The 15,592-nt window shown below is 50.3% G+C and overlaps 1 protein-coding gene across 5 annotated transcripts in view; it reads left to right on the top strand.

Annotated features, from left to right (window-relative positions):
- The first annotated feature begins 5,477 nt into the window (after positions 1-5,477).
- The window catches only part of LOC113240750 (F-box-like/WD repeat-containing protein TBL1X), a 213,486-nt gene continuing 203,371 nt past the window's right edge, over positions 5,478-15,592 (top strand). For 2 of the 5 annotated variants that reach the window (XM_057315607.1, XM_048217516.2), the window contains exon 1: positions 5,478-5,583. The gene's annotated coding sequence lies outside the window, so the exon portion shown is untranslated. Of the gene's footprint in view, positions 5,584-7,204; positions 7,335-15,592 lie in introns of those variants that run through there. The other 3 variants (XM_057315612.1, XM_026478165.4, XM_057315605.1) reach the window with 2 other exon arrangements.

The raw sequence follows: 15,592 nt of genomic DNA, 5'->3' as shown, positions 1-15,592 counted from the left end.
TCGTAACTGTATCTCCCCAACCGGACTCTGTGAGATACAAAAAAATGTCGAGTTCCTATAGTCTCGGTTCTTCCTTTGCGCACCAGCGTGTGCGCCTGTCAGGATACGTTTACTTTTGCTGAGTCTTTCTGATGACCTTTACTCCGCCTGAGTGCGTGTCTGTGCCTCACCCACAGGCATTTGTGCTCTTCCAGAATCCATCAACATCCACTAACAGGATGAGGTTGGTTCCTAAAGGCAATCTGTGCTTTTCTTCTACCATCGTTGTCCTCCTCCTTTTTCTTAAATATGAAAAAAAAAGTGTGTGTGTTTTTTTTTTTGGTTTGTTTGTTTTGTTTTTAAATAGGCTCCACGCTGAGATGGAGCCCAACACAGGGCTTGAACCCACGACCCTGAGATCAAGACCTAAGCAGAAAGCAAGAGTCAGATGTTTAATGAACTGAGCCACCCAGATGCTCCCCAAAACGGTGCTTCTTCATTTAACTGAATCTGAAAATTTTTTTGGAAAAAAAAAAAACACACCATAATGAAGATAAAAAATTTCTAGGAAAAAGTTAACAAGTTATGTGAAGAATGTTGAATCATTCAGTCTCTCAGAAACAAGGGTCGGCAAACCTTCTGGAACCTGCCAGACAGTCCACGTTATTTATGTTTTGTGGGGCGTAGGGTATGTATCAGCCACTTAATTCTGCCGTTATGACCCTGGACGCAGTAAAGGATTGGGTGTCTTCGTGTTGCAGTGGACCTTTACTGATGGGCACTGAAATTCAAATTTCAGATAATTTTCACATGTCACCGGCTATCATTTTTCTGTTGATCCACCGCCCCCCCCCCCATCGATTCAAAATCTATCCTTACCTTGTGGGCTGTATGGACACAGGTATAGGAGCTGTCATCCGCCAATTCCCGCTCTAGAACAGATGCTCCATCAGGGCAGGGGTTTAATCTTTCTGGGTAGTCCTCCTTCCCAGTGCCTGGTGCCGCATGCCTGGCAGGGTCAGATCCCGTCTCTATTTTACGTTTTGATGTTTTGTTCATCATGGAGGGTGTTGTGGTTTTTGTTTTTTTTTTGCATTAATTGTGAGTTTTAAAATGGGGCATTATAATATTGTTTATCTTGAGTATGGTTTTGGTGTCCCCTTAAACTCGCCTCACCTTAATGTCAAGGTCCAGGTCCCATGGGAGGGGTCCGTGGTGGTGGCATGAATGAGTCCCTCGGTGGAAGGGTCTTAGAGGAGTGAGGATGCCGGCTTACACTTCGTCCCCGGGCAGGAAGACCCCAGGGAGAGATTTCAGGGGGTCTGTGTACGTACGCGGGTGGGAACTGCCGTTTTAGGATCACTGATCACTAACTGAAATTCAGCGTTTCAGACAACTATGAATATCTATATTCCTCTTGGGTGAATGACAGCAGCATTCACAGTATCTTTAATTTGTTACCAATTTGTCACCAAGAGCAGTCTGAATTATTTTTAGAGCGGGTTACAGTTGAAGCAGATTTGGTTTATACTCATCACTATTTTGAAACGACAGAAGTTATCAGAGCCACTTCTAGAGCTTGCTGATGGAAGTACTGGAGAGGAAGCACGGGTTTTACTATATTAGAATTATTAAAAATATTTGATAACTGTATTTTAACAATCGGTTTTCTTTGTAATCGTGTGTATTATGTTATGTATTTTATGCGTCTAGAAACAATATTCACTGAATTTCTAATGAAGGTCTGAGGCACAGAAATGGTTACAAACCCCCCTCCCTTGATCCTTTAACCTCTCTGGTTTGGTCTTCTCCTCTGAATATTGGAGATAAAAATCCCAGCCCTCCAGTATTACGGGGAGAATCAGATCCAATATCCTGCATGAACAGCCCATACCAAATGCAAGGTGTTCTCTCTATTCAAATGATGTGAACTGAACGTGACATTCCAAACAGAAAAAAAAAAACAAAACAACAACAACTCACATGCCTTAGCCGGCTGGAGCTGGCCTAACAAAGGACCACGGCCTGGGTGGTTTAAATAGAAATTTATTTTCTCACAGTCCTGGATGCTGAAAGTTCCTCTCTCCTCCTGTTTACGTCTTCAAGTAGCATCTCATGGGGTCCTTCAATAGTTTCTTTCCAGTTTCTAAGGGAAATTGGAAGCAAAGCCCCAAAGCAAAGAAAGGCTTGAGGTTGATAAGTGAAGTGGGAAAGCACACCTAGCCCCTCGTCTCATAAGGAAAGATCGCGGCGGACGCTTACTCAAAGCTAAGACATGCTCCGTGAACATCAAGGAAGGATCGTTGTGACATCCAGCACGTCGGTTCTGGACTCTTGGGGCTTTCTGAGTGGCCCACTCATGGAAACAAATATTGGCCTATGGGTTAGGAATCTTTGAAAGTCAGATGAGCCCAGGGGAAATTAGATACTGGAGTCAATGAAAACTGGACATTAAGTCTTATGAGAAGTCTGATACTTCGGGGCGCCTGGGTGGCGCAATCATTAAGCATGCCTTCGGCTCAGGGCGTGATCCCGGCATTCTGGGATCGAGCCCCACTTCAGGCTCCTCGGCTGGCAGCCTGCTTCTTCCTCTCCCACTCCCCCTGCTTGTGTTCCCTCTCTCGCTGGCTGTCTCTCTCAAATAAATAAATAAATAAATAAAATCTTAAAAAAAAAAAAAAGAAGTCTGATACCTCTTCCTACCTTTTTTTTTTTTTTTAAAGAAGGGACTCATTTTTTTAAAAGACCATTTTTAGATCTAGAAAACAATTTAGCATATAGTACAGAATTCCCATACTATCTGCCTCTCCCATACAGTTTCCAGGGCTAACATCTTTCCTAAGTGTGGTGCGTTTGTTACAATTAATGAATCAATATCGATCAAATCCATATTTTACATTAGAGTTGACTGTGTTGTGCAGTTCTAAGTGTTTGGACAAATGTAAAAGGTCCTATATCTGCTGTTCTAGTCTCATTTGGAACAGTTTTATTGCCCTGAAAATGCCCTGTGCCCCATCTGTCCATCCCTCCTCTCCCATCCCCAGAACTGCCCCCCCCATCTTTTTAGTTTTGCCTTTTCTAGAGTGTCACAGAGTTGGAAGCACATGGCATACAGCCTTTTCAGATGAGCTACTTTCCCTTAGTGATACGCATTTCAAGTTCCTCCCTGCCTTTTCATGGCTTGATAGCTCATTTCTTTTTATGGCTGAATAATATTCTGTCATATGAATGGGCCACAGTTTCTCCATTCGCCTACTGAAGGGCTTCTTGACTGCTTTCTGTGTTTGGCCATTATGAGTAAAGCTGGTATAAACAGTCCCATGTGGGTTTTGTGTAGACATGTTTTCAACTTAGTTGGGTAAATACCTAGGAGCACAATTGCTGGATTATATGGTAAGCCGACGTCTAGCATTTGGAAAATGCTAGACGGTCTTCCAAAGTCGCCATACCATTTTGTACTCCGCGGGCCATGTCGGAGAGTTCCTGTTGCTCCACGTCCCGTTAGCACTGGTGTTATCATTTAATAGATGTGAGGTGGTATTTCATTTTATTTATTCTTTAAAGTTGATTTATTTACGTCATCTCCACACCCAGTGTGGGGCTCAAACTCACAACCCTGAGATCCAGAGTCACACGCTCCTCCCACTGAGCCAGCCAGGTGCCCCCAGATTTTTGTTTTAATGTACAATTAAAGCATGTTTTCATATGCTTTTTTGCCATTTGTATATCTCTTTGGTGAGATAGTTCCAGATCTTTTGCCCATTTTTAAATTAGGTTGTTTTCTTACTGAGTTTTAAAAGTTCTTCGTATATTTTGGATACAATCCTTTATCAGACATGGATTTTGCAAATGTTTTCTCCCGTCTGTGGCTTGTCTTTTCATTTTCTTAATGGTGTCTTTTTTTTTTTTTTTTAAAGATTTTATTTATTTATTCGACAGAGACAGCCAGCGAGAGAGGGAACACAAGCAGGGGGAGTGGGAGAGAAAGAAGCAGGCTCCTAGGAAGGAGCCTGATGTGGGGCTCGATCCCAGAACGCTGGGATCACCCCCTGAGCCCAAGGCAGACGCCTAACGACTCCGCCACCCAGGCGCCCCCTCTTAATGGTGTCTTTTGCAGAGCAGATGTTTTTAATTTTGAGAAGTTCAACTTTAATTTTTTTTTTCTTTAATGGATCATGCTTTGGGTGTTGTATCTAAAAACTCACTGCTACACCCGAGGTCGTTTAGATTTTCTATGTTACCTTCTAGAAGTTTTATAGTTTTGCCTTTTACATTTAAACCTATGATTCATTTTTGAGTCAGTTTTTTGTGAAAAGCGTAAGGTGTATAGCTAGAGTCTTATTTTTTGCATATGGAGGTCCAATTGTTCTAGAACCATTTGTTAAAAAGGATATTCTTTCTCCATTAAAATGCCTTTGCTCCTTTCCTCAAATTAGTGGAGTATATTTGCGTGGGCTCCTCCTGCCTTTTAATTAAGATTTTGGCTACTGTTTAGGGGGAAATACTGATAGCATTTGTTGCAAGCCGACTCTTGTCAGCTCCCTCCAGCCAGCAACCAAAAATAATTGTTTGGCACGTAGATCTTGCACAGTGGATACCGGCGGAAATCACTGCTGCTCACACACTCCATATTAACCTTTACTTTTTTCACAGTGCTCCTTTCCTTCTGCTTTATTTCCTGTTTTCCTTGTTTTCTCCCACCTTACAGGACACACATTGGAGTAAATCTGCAAAACACATGAGATAAAATAGTCTAATTTACCACCTACCTACCACCCATCTAGCATTTCAGAAAGAGGAATTTCAGCGGTGTCATGATAAACGTAGGCGGTCTATTTTCCTGTACAGGGTCTTACCAAGTCCCTTAGGGGTCCTAGGATAAGCTGTGTTCCTTACTTGCAAGAAGACCTTTGGGATTGTAGGGACATTACCAAAGAGACGTGATGGATTCTGAGCTCACTCCTAATGTTAGTTACCGAAGACCAGCTGTGAAAATTGGTCACAGCGGTCATAGTTTGGAGTGAGGATTTCCAGCACTTTCCTATACTTCAAATGATTGGCACCTGCCAAGTAATCAAAACATACAAAGAGGCCTTTTCACCAAGTTCAGCTCGGAATTTCCAAGCAGCTAACGACAGGCAGGGCTGGCAAGCCGGAGGGCCAGTTTGACTGCGCGGCTACTCGAGAGTGTGCGGTAGCCGAGGGCCGCGTCCCCGTAAAGCCGAGAGCTGTAATGATGTCAACTTGTTATTTACTTTCCAAATCTGAATGACTGAGCAAGGCGAAAGGAGAATCAATCAACCACAATGTGACCCTACAGGCGGAAAAAACGCAGCGCTCCCACCAGCAGGCGGTGGGGGAAGGGAAGCACGTGTAACCCGGCCCGGGTTGCATCATGAGCTTGCTCGGGCTTTCAATTGCACCCTTGGTTTTTCGATTGCATGTAATACCTCAGCATCAGTCCGCACAAGCCCAGGGAGCCGGGGAGCAACGAAGGGCAGGCTCAAGGGAAGGCCCCACCACGTCCTTTTGGGGGGCCTTGAATGGCAACTGATACATAATAAGACACAATCTATTCTGCTGATTGACAATTATGGAGACTGTGTAAGTGTGTATTTTTTATTGATGTGCTCTAATAATGGTGTAGCAACAGTCGTTTTACATCATTGACGTTTTACAGCAATATTTGGCAGAGTAATTTTTAGGTCCGCCTTTTTGATGGAGACCAGCTCCTTAAAAACTCACCTCGGCCCCCCCCCCCCCAACAACCTGAACAACAAATGGTCCAGTGTCCCAGAAAGGAGCAAGTGAGGTTACAGTTTAAAATGCTGAGTGTACTGGGCTCGGAGCGCAAAGCTCATTATACACCAAAGGGAGGGGCAAAGTTATCTTAAAATATTCAACAAAGCAGACACTTAAGTGTTGGGTGGTGGGCGCGGTATCTGTTTAATTGAATTAAGACCTAGAGTGGTGGGCAGGGGTCTCCAAACTGGAGGGGAGGGAGAGGCTCTGGGGACTTTGGTGCTCTAGGGCTGGGCCGAATAAGCCATTGCAACATAAAACCCTTTGCAAAGCCTGTGGGTGTGGTGGGGGTCGGGAGTGAGGAGGCCCGGGGGCCCAGGTACCCCTAGCTCCACAGGCTCCCCCCTCCTCAACCGAGCTCCTGGCCTCCACTTCTGTGTGTCTGAGTTTCTTTCTCCCCAAGCATTTCTGGCTCTTTCCGGGAGGTGTTTTGCAAAGGTCGAGGCTCCGCCTGAGTCTCCACTTTTTTGGGAGGGGGAAGAGGCCTTTGGGGTGTCCTCTAAGCCGCCCATTTTGAGAGATGCACCCTCGGGCAGCTTGCAGGGGGTTGTTAGGGCAGCTGAGCAGCTTCTTTTTTGAGGTGGGGGAGGGTAACACTCCAGCAGTGGCTCGGGTTCCCCTCCCCCCTAGAAACCGCGGGGGTGGTGGCCCGGGTTCCTGTCCCCTCTTGGCAGTTGGGGGGGGGGAAGGCAGGGTTTGGGATTAGGACTGCGTCGGGGTAAGCCCGTGTACCCTTCATCGCCCAGGAGGCCACGGGGAAAGGGAGAGGCCCGAATTCCCCTCACCCACGCTAGGCGTGGGGGCGAGGGGAGAGCGCGGGGTGAAGGGCTGTGTGGGGTCGCAGGTCCCCCCACCGTGGGATAGGCGCTGGATTGGGACGCGGGGCCTCCCCAGAGGCCGTGGGGGGTGCGGACTCACCCCCCCTTCGCCGTGGGGGAGGGGCGGGCCTGGAGTCCCCTCCCCCGGCTGTGGGGGAGGGGCAGGTTTGGGACGCGGCCCCCCCAGGGCGCAGGGGCGGGGCCGAATGGACTCGGGTTCCCCTCCCCCGGCCGTGGGGGAGGGGACGGGTTGGGGCGCGCTCTTCCCCCCCCCCGCCCCGGCTGTGGGGGAGGGGCCGGCCCTGGCGGCAGCAGCCCCCCTGGAACTTCTCCCGGCCGGGGTCGGCGCGCTGGCGGCCGCTCTCCCCCGCCCAAACCCCGGAGGTCACTGCCCGTGCCGGTCCCTCCCGCCGTCCCGCCCTCTCCCGCCGCCGCCGCCGCCGCTCCCGCCCCAGCCCCCCCCACTCTCCGCTCTCGGGAGCGAGGAGCCGCCAGCGCCCCCGCCCCGCCGCCGCCGCAGCGCCCTCGGCCGCCATTCGGCACCCGAAACTTTCCAGCGCCCGCGCCTCTCGGGGACTCGCGGCGGCGGGGCGGGGGCGGCCCGGGGGCGGCGCGCGGCTGCTCCAGGGCGCCGGGCCCTCCTCGGCCGCTGCACGGCCGGGGCTCGGCGACGGCCGGCGGCAGGGAGGCTCGGAGCGCGGCGGCGCCGCCACAAGTTGCGCTGCTGGCGGCGAGGTGAGTGCGCGGGGCTCGGCCGGCCGGGCGCGGGGCAGGGGGCGCAAACTTCTCCGGCGGGGGTGGGGGTGGGGGGCTGGCTGGCGGCTCGGGGCGCCCGCACGCTCCGCCCGCCGCCGGGGCTCTGGAGGGGCAGGTCCCCAACTGTCCCCGGGGCTTGGGCTGGGGTGCGGCGCGCTCCCTGCAGGCTGAACAATACCCCGATGTGGCCGCTCCCCAAAGTGCCGGCGCGTCGGGGGCGGGCGGAGGCGGGGGGGGGCTTCGTCTTGGGGAGGGGGAGGCGGGCGGTAAGTTTGGGGAAGCGCTCTGTCTGTCCCCCGGTGTCCCTTTGTCTGCTGATTCTGGGGCTGGCTGGGCGAACCTGCGCCGCCGCGGGATCCCCCCCGTGGGGGAGGGGCGCCCCATTCATCCCCGGGCGCCGGCCAGCCCGCCCGGGACCGGGTGGAAGCGCGGCCGCGCGCAGCGGAGTGAGTGGCGGGCGAGGCGGCGCGGGCCCGGCGGCTGCTCAGTTTCCGAAACGCAGAAACTGTCAAGGAAGTCCGGAGCTCCCCGGCCCGAGCGAGGGGACCTGGCAGAGGACGACATCTGTGTGTGTGTGTGTGTGGGGGCGCCCCTGGTGAGGCGGGGGTCTGCAGAGCGCGGCCTGGAGAGGGTGCAGACCTGTTGCTCCTGGGCTCCTGGGGCTCGGGGGAGGGGTGCCCCCAGATCCGTGTCTTGGGCTGTGCTCTCCAGGGGGACCATCCCTACAGCGAGGGGGCGATGCTCGGAACGGCGTGGGGCTGCGCCTTCGGGCGTCGGTGACCGCCTGGTATATGACAATTTGGGGTCGCTAGAGGCCCGCCCGCGCTGGGGTAGGGCTTGGACTTCACGTGCATTGCCCGAGCGCGCGGTCAGGCCTCGGCCCCGACTCGCTGCACCGCCTGGCATTATCCGAGCCTACTGCATTGGAAATTCCACAAAGTTAGAGTCGGAGGTGGTTTTTTAAATTCCCCCTAGTCGGTGATGTTGTGGAGCAGAACCCCTAAAGAAACAAAAACCCACCTTCTCTTGCATCTGCAGCCGTTTCTGGTTTGTATTGTCACATGTGGCTTGACCCGACTTCTGGATGTTTTTCTCTCCTGATGCGCCGCCTGAGTCCCTGGTTTAACCTGGAAGGGGAGGGGCGGGACTCTAGATGGGAGGAGGAGGGGAGAGGAAGGGGGCGAAGGGAGAGCCCTGCGAAGGTCCCAAGCGGTGACTTCCGGGTAGCAAATGGCTTTTGACGGTTTTATAAAAAGTTTACAACTAGTCATTCCTAGAAAAGAGGTGGTGGGGGTGGGGGCAAGAATGTTGAATATGGCACGATGAAGACGTGAAGATGACACTTCTATTTTAAAGGATCTTCATGTCTCCAGTGTGCTGCAGATTCTCCTGGAAAACCAGCCAGCTGGATACCTAATCCAGGGATAAAAGTTGAAGTTCATCTCTTGACCCACTTACTAAAGTGGCCCTTAAGGGGATTCCAGTCCTTAAGTGAACACACACCTGTGGGACAAAAATTGAGATTTTTTTTTTGTAGTTTAGCTGGTGGTGTGCACTGCGGGGCAAGTGTTACACGATCCTCTGGGGTTGGCTTTTCTTTTTGCTTGTAGACAGAGCTTAATCAGTCCAGCAGTTATCAACACCCCCATTTCCTCACCCTTCCTGTTTGAATGTTTTAATGGGCTGAGTAGGGATGGTGTGGATGTGACCTCATGGTTGGTCTTCATCTTACCTTCACCTGTGGGAGCTCTAGGCTTCTGGGCGATGGCATCAGGAGTGTCCCTGAATGGACTGTTAGGAGGGGTTCGGTGGTTCTAGAGCCCGCAAAGAGGTGGACAGAGCCCTTGAATCCAACTCAGTCTTGCCACATGTGCTTGGCTAGAAACCTAGCCTTTGTCCCCGTTTGGCCTAAAGTAGTGAAAGGGCCCGCCCTGCTGACCTTGAAGGCCTGCAGCTTTTCTAAGCATCATTTCTACACGTGTAAAAATAAAACAGGGGGATTGAAATCGTGGTCTCACTGTGTATTGTGAGGACAGAAAGAATGTGTAAGTTTTCTGAACACTGTAAAGCTGCCTGTAAGTTTTAGTTGTGCTCTTGTGCAAATCAAATAATTGTCTTTATGTTATTGGAATGCCGTGCACTGAGGATTTTACAGGCACTTAATGCCCTGTGCCTAGCAATTATTATTTCCATTCCGCTGCCGAGAACACTGACTTGCTAATACATAGCGGAGGGAAGATTGTCTGATTCCTCAAGCCCAGCTCTCAAGCTTGATGTTCCTGTTTTCATGTCTCCCTAGCATGAGTTTTCACGTTTGGACATCTAAAGCTCTTCAAGTTACATACACACGTTCACGAATGAGAGTCTGCATAGAAACCTGTGTGTAGGGGCACCTGGGTGGCACAGCGGTTAAGCGTCTGCCTTCGGCTCAGGGCGTGATCCCGGCGTTATGGGATCGAGCCCCGCATCAGGCTCCTCCACTATGAGCCTGCTTCCTCCTCTCCCACTCCCCCTGCTTGTGTTCCCTCTCTCACTGGCTGTCTCTATCTCTGTCAAATAAATAAATAAAATCTTAAAAAAAAAAAAAACCTGTGTGTAGACACAGACGTAGTTCTGAGGAATCAAGAGTTTGATTCTAGAATCTAAACTTTGACCACAGTGGAGGAATTGCTTTTATAGCTTCATTGTCCAGTATGGTAACCACTGGCCACATGTGAACATTGAGATTCAAATTAATTAAAACTCCGGAAAATTAACAGTTCTGTTCTTTCAGTCCCTGTAGCCATGATTCACGTGCTCAGTAGATGTCAGTGGCTGGTGGCTGCCATATTAGCACAGTACACGCAGAAAGTTCTGTTCGAGCGTGCTACCCTGTAGTTACTACAATAAATATTAATAAAACCGTGTACTTTTTGTGGGGGGAGGGGAGAAGCTATAAAAGTTTGAAATAATTCACAGGTAAACTTAAAAAAAAAAAAAAAAAGACCCATTTCCGCCAGTGATTGACCCAGGAAAGTGATTTCAGCAAATGGATTCTTTTTTCTTTTCTTTTCTTTTCTTTCTCCTTGCCCAACGTGGGACTTGAACTCATGGCCCTGAGATCAAGAGTCTGGTGCTCTACTGGCTGAGCCAGCCCCCAGTGAATGGATTCTTAACCTGAAGTTGAGAGCTGAGGTTTTTTTTTTTTTTTTTTTTTTAAGATTTTATTTATTTATTTATTCAACAGAGATAGAGACAGCCAGCGAGAGAGAGAACACAAGCAGGGGGAGTGGGAGAGGAAGAAGCAGGCTCCTAGCGGAGGAGCCTGATGTGGGGCTCAATCCCATAACGCTGGGATCATGCCCTGAGCCGAAGGCAGACGCTTAACCGCTGTGCCACCCAGGAGCCCCAAGAGAGCTGAGGTTTTGGATCGGGGTGCATGGGATCAGTTTTGAATTAGAAAACCGGGACTCCCAAGTCAGCGTCTCTCCCTGCGTGTTTAACCGTGGGGGAGGCAGGTAGCATCTCTGCCTTGGTGTTCCCATCTGAAAAACGCCAGAGCCTTTAGCCCGTCCCCAAGATGCCGGCCTACGCGGATTGCGGTGAGCGTCCCCTGGGCTGTTCGGGAGCCCAGGTTGTGGACCTCGGTAAGGCCCTGTGTGGGTGATTGCGGGTGTGGCCTTGTGTGATGTGTTCAGCCTTGGCTTGCTATGGCTACCACAGGCTTTCAGCACCCCCCCCCCCCCCGCCCCCTGGAAGTTTGAGTCTTGAGTTTTGAGGTTCCGTCTCTTGAGGTCAGACTCTTTGGTATTAAAAAGGCTGATAGGGAGTCTTTCCAACAAAGTGAGATTTCACAATCGTCGAAGTATTTTTTTAAAAAATGGGTGAGTGCTATAGCTGTTTCCTGTGTGCCAGGTCCCTGAGTCAGGATGTTATTTTCATTACTTTGTTGATGTGTCCTTTTCACAGTTCTTTGTATTTTTTATAGTAATGGGTTAGACGTTTTATTTGTAAATGAGGATGGGGGAAACCCAATTTCGTGTCTGTCAGAGAGGTGACCTCCCAGACCACCCTTCTGCCCTTTGTCCTCACTCATTGTTGCTTCCTCAAGGCTCTGGTGTGACCCGTCCGTGTGTGGCTGAAAGTCCTTACTAAATACCGAGGTGGTCCCCGATTGTCTCCCAGAGGTGGGAAAGGGGTTTCTGCTGCGGGAGGCCAGGCCCAGAGAGCCAGCTCATGGAGGTCCTCTGCGCCTGGATTTGAGAGTCTCTAGTCACCTGTTGGGTCGGCGACCACCTCAGCCAGCTCGGCTCATACCTGGCACTGCCCCTTGCCTGCTCTCTGCTGGCGCGTGCGGATTCCGCCAGGCCCAGTGCCCGGCCTAGATGACAGTCCCAGAGGCTCTGTGTCTGACATGATGCTGTCTCAGCTCTGCTTTCCTGATACCTTGCGTTTGCGCCCTTTTTCCCCCCATAAAAAAGAAAAAAATAATGTGCTACGTCCACTAAATTGTTAATTTTTCACCCTTAAAGACATTGAAAAAATAGTTTCAATCAGGAAGGAAGACTAAAGTCATTTTGTAAACACTTTTTTTTTTTCTTAAACTTGGAACGGTAAATCCTCTCCCCCCCCCCCCAACTATTTTTAGTATGAAGGAAGTAACTGGCCTCCTGAGCAGAGACTGGATGTGAGTTTTCCCGTTGGGTCTTGCCCTCCTCGGCCCTTCTCCCCTCCATCCTTTCCACGGGGCCTGACCAAAAGGACTACCCTGGCCAGATTGGCAAAATGAGACCCAGCAAAGCCAAAATAAGAGCTGGATGTGGGAAGGGCCTAGCAAAGTCAACATGTTTCTATGGGCCACAGAGAGCCTGGTCTGAGAAAATGCATAGAAGACCTCAAGGGAAAAACGCTGTCATTAAGGAATTCGCTGCCCGGGTGGCTTCTTGACCAGCGTGCGGGGAACTTGACTAAAGATGGTTGTGTGCGGGGTGTGGGCAGGGTCGCTCCGGTGTCTCTGCTCTGAAATACTTGTTGACAGTCCGTACGTGACCGAAGACTGCAGACGTGAACTGGAAGCCAGTGGAAAATGGAATTGGGGCAGATTTAAAGTGAAGACACTGGAAAAGAGATTTTTCAGTCTTGCAGAGGAAACTGGGTGCTGTGGCAGGTGGGAACAGAGCTGGAGATGGGGATGACATTCCCTTCCAAAGACAGGGACGTCTTTGGAGAGGAGGACAGGGGAGATGGTGGTTTATGACAGTTGTGCTTTGAGCAGTGAACTCTAGAATCTGGCAGTCAATTAAGGGTTCTCAGTGGGGGCATTTTTGCCCACTACCTTCAAGGAAACATCTAGAAACATTTTCGGTTGACACGGAGTGGGGGAGGAATATAGGGGGAGGGGGATGGTGGTGTTCCTTGCATCTAGGGGGTCTGTGGATGCTGCCAGGTGTCCTACATTGCACGGGATAGTCCGTACCACAAAGAATGCTCTGGACCCAAATGCCAGAGGTGCCAGGGTGGGGATGCCAGCCCTGAATTAAACAGTCAGTATATGACTACATGTGGCAGAGAATCTGGGGAGGGGGGACGTGGGTGCCAAGCAAAAGCTACGTATTAAGTTCTGTATTCTCACGGTACACGTGTGCTTTTTGGGAATCCGTTAGGAAGTAAATCACATCGTATCGCAGTTTGAGAGAGGAAGTTTCTGATGCTCACAGGAGGAGGGATAGAGGGGAGGTAGAAGTGAGTGGACTTGCAAGAAGGAATGGACACAAGGCCAACAGGTGTTGGGGGGGGGCTGTTCGTTGCCTAAAGGTCCCCCTCAACCCAAGTGGTTTAGAGCCCCCAGACGCAAATGCACCCTGATGGCGTGTTTCTCAGCTTTTTCCTCTTGGTTCTATTGTTGTGTTGCACATTGGCTAGGTCTTAGTTTCCATCAGCTTCTGTGTGCTTTTGATATGTATTACGGAAAAGACGGTACCTGTCTCCTGTTGGCGCAGACTGTCTTTTACCCAGCGCAGTGTGGGTGAGCCTGGAGGCGAGGTTACCCCGGCACCTGCAGGCCGTCCCGGCGCTTGGGAGGGTGCGGGCAAGTGAGTGAAGTTTTGGCTGCCCGCAGTACGCCATGCTGCGTCAGTGTCCATCCGTTCCTCCGACTGCTCGAATTTAGCAAACGAGGGGAGCCGGACATGGACCTGCATTTTCCAAATCTCAGCTGGAAAGGGGCGCCTTTAGTGCCTAGAGGCTGGTTCTGCCGCGTGCCCGGGCATCCCGAGCCCACCCGCGGCCCCATGTCCTGCTCACCCCAGAGGGGTGCATGCACACTCGGCCTGCGCGGGGGTCCTTCTTGGGCTCCTGGTGGCCCTGGGGCAGATGACGTGGCCACGGGGGAACGTTGGTTTGTAGCCAGCTCCCATGCCCTTACTGCATCTTTGGGCAGATCAGTTTCTTTCTCTGTCATTCATTTACTTACTGAGAGAGAAAATAGAGTTTATTTCTCAGGTTTGGAAGGAGGTAGGATTATTGTGCTCAGAGCCCCACATGCTGATATCTTCCTCCACTCTGAGGTTGGGAATTGGGTGTGCAAATGCATCTTTATTAGTTATGATGGTGTCCAGCACTTGCTTCCTTTCTTTCCTTGTCTCTCTCCTCCCCCGCCCCTAAGTTAAATTTCAGGGCTGGTTTATACACATGTATATATATAATCTGTTATTATTTGAGAATATTGACTATTTTCTCTTTACGTGTACAGTTTTATGAATGTTAGCACACACGTAGGTTTGGGTAACCAGCACCAAAATGGGGCTGCAGAACATTAGTCCATCACCCCAGAGGTGTCTGTGGTGCCTCCATGGTCACCCAGCTTCCCCCCCCCGCCCTTCCCCCCCCCCCCCCCCAGCACTAACCAAGGTGCTGGCCTGTCAGCTCCGCCCTCCAGGTCCTGGTAATTGCATTCAGCTCAGGATCTAGGGGAACCCCTCCACTCTCCCAGTACCCTCCTTTGTGTTTCTCTCTGATGACTGCGAACTTCACACTTTTGCACACTTGAGCCCGTGTGTTTGCCTCCGAACACAGGGTTTGCACTGTGGGTATTATCAAAAGCAAGAAGAAAACCTGACTGCCGCTTAATCATATTGGTAAGAAAGAATATCAGGTGTCTTGTTGGGGCTGCCAAAGATTAGCTCTTTTCTATGCCAATTAATTGTTGCTGTCAAATGAGTCGAAATGGGGTGTTTTCTGATGCACTTTCAGAGGAATGTTTCCCGAATCTTTCTGCTGTACTCCCGAGAGACATTTAATATGTGAAATGTATCAGTAGGTTGTAAAGTCCTGTCTTTGGTTTCAAAAACAGGACCCACACATGGAGGTGTTGCAGTTTTGCCAGTGGGGTGATACAACAAGCTAGAGACAATGTTGCATTTGCGTTACATCGTTGGAGGAAACACATGAATTCCTAAGTGTGTGTTTCCATCTAATTGCTGGCCTGCATTTCACTTTGGGCCATAATTTCACTTTGTGTGATCTACTAAGGAATGGCATCTTTTTAGAAGAATTGACTTGGTGTTTTGGCTTTGGCTGCTTTCGTCCTGCTCTGGGTGGTCCGCCTGCTTGTGTGAGGTCGTTGAAAACCTGTGTGCGTCCTCACGAGTCAGAGGGTAGGTGAGCTGATCTTGAGGCTTTTCCTGTCTCTCTTGTGGCAGGATTTTCATTTGGAAAAGGGATGCTGCTCAGTTGTTGGGTTGGCTTTTTTTTTTTTTTAAAGAATGGTTAAGGATTGGGGCGCCTGGGTGGCGCAGTCGTTAAGTGTCTGCCTTTGGCTCAGGGCGTGATCCCGGCGTTCTGGGATCGAGCCCCACATCAGGCTTCTCCGCTGGGAGCCTGCTTCTTCCTCTCCCACTCCCCCTGCTTGTGTTCCCTCTCTCGCTGGCTGTCTCTGACAAATAAATAAATAAATAAAATCTTTAAAAAAAAAAAAAAGAATGGTTAAGGATGATGTTAGTGAAAAGTTTAGGGAAACTGATGGTTATTTATGCCCCATGCTTTGACTGTTGGTTTACTCACCATTAGAATAACTTATCCTTGATATGTTGCATACTTTACTTAAAACACACACACACAGACCCACACAAACACACACACCAGCAATTCAGCAGACACTTTGGGCCCTTGGGTGCCTCGGAGTCATTATTATGAGTGTTGTAGTTTTCCAATCTCACAAGACTCTGGAAAAGAAGCACAAACAGTGCTTATGGTACAGT

This window comes from Ursus arctos, chromosome Y (genome assembly GCF_023065955.2).
Source record: "Ursus arctos isolate Adak ecotype North America chromosome Y, UrsArc2.0, whole genome shotgun sequence".
NCBI lineage: Eukaryota > Metazoa > Chordata > Mammalia > Carnivora > Ursidae > Ursus > Ursus arctos.
Note: the sequence above shows the minus strand (reverse complement) of the source record. Positions and strands in the feature narration are given on the sequence as shown.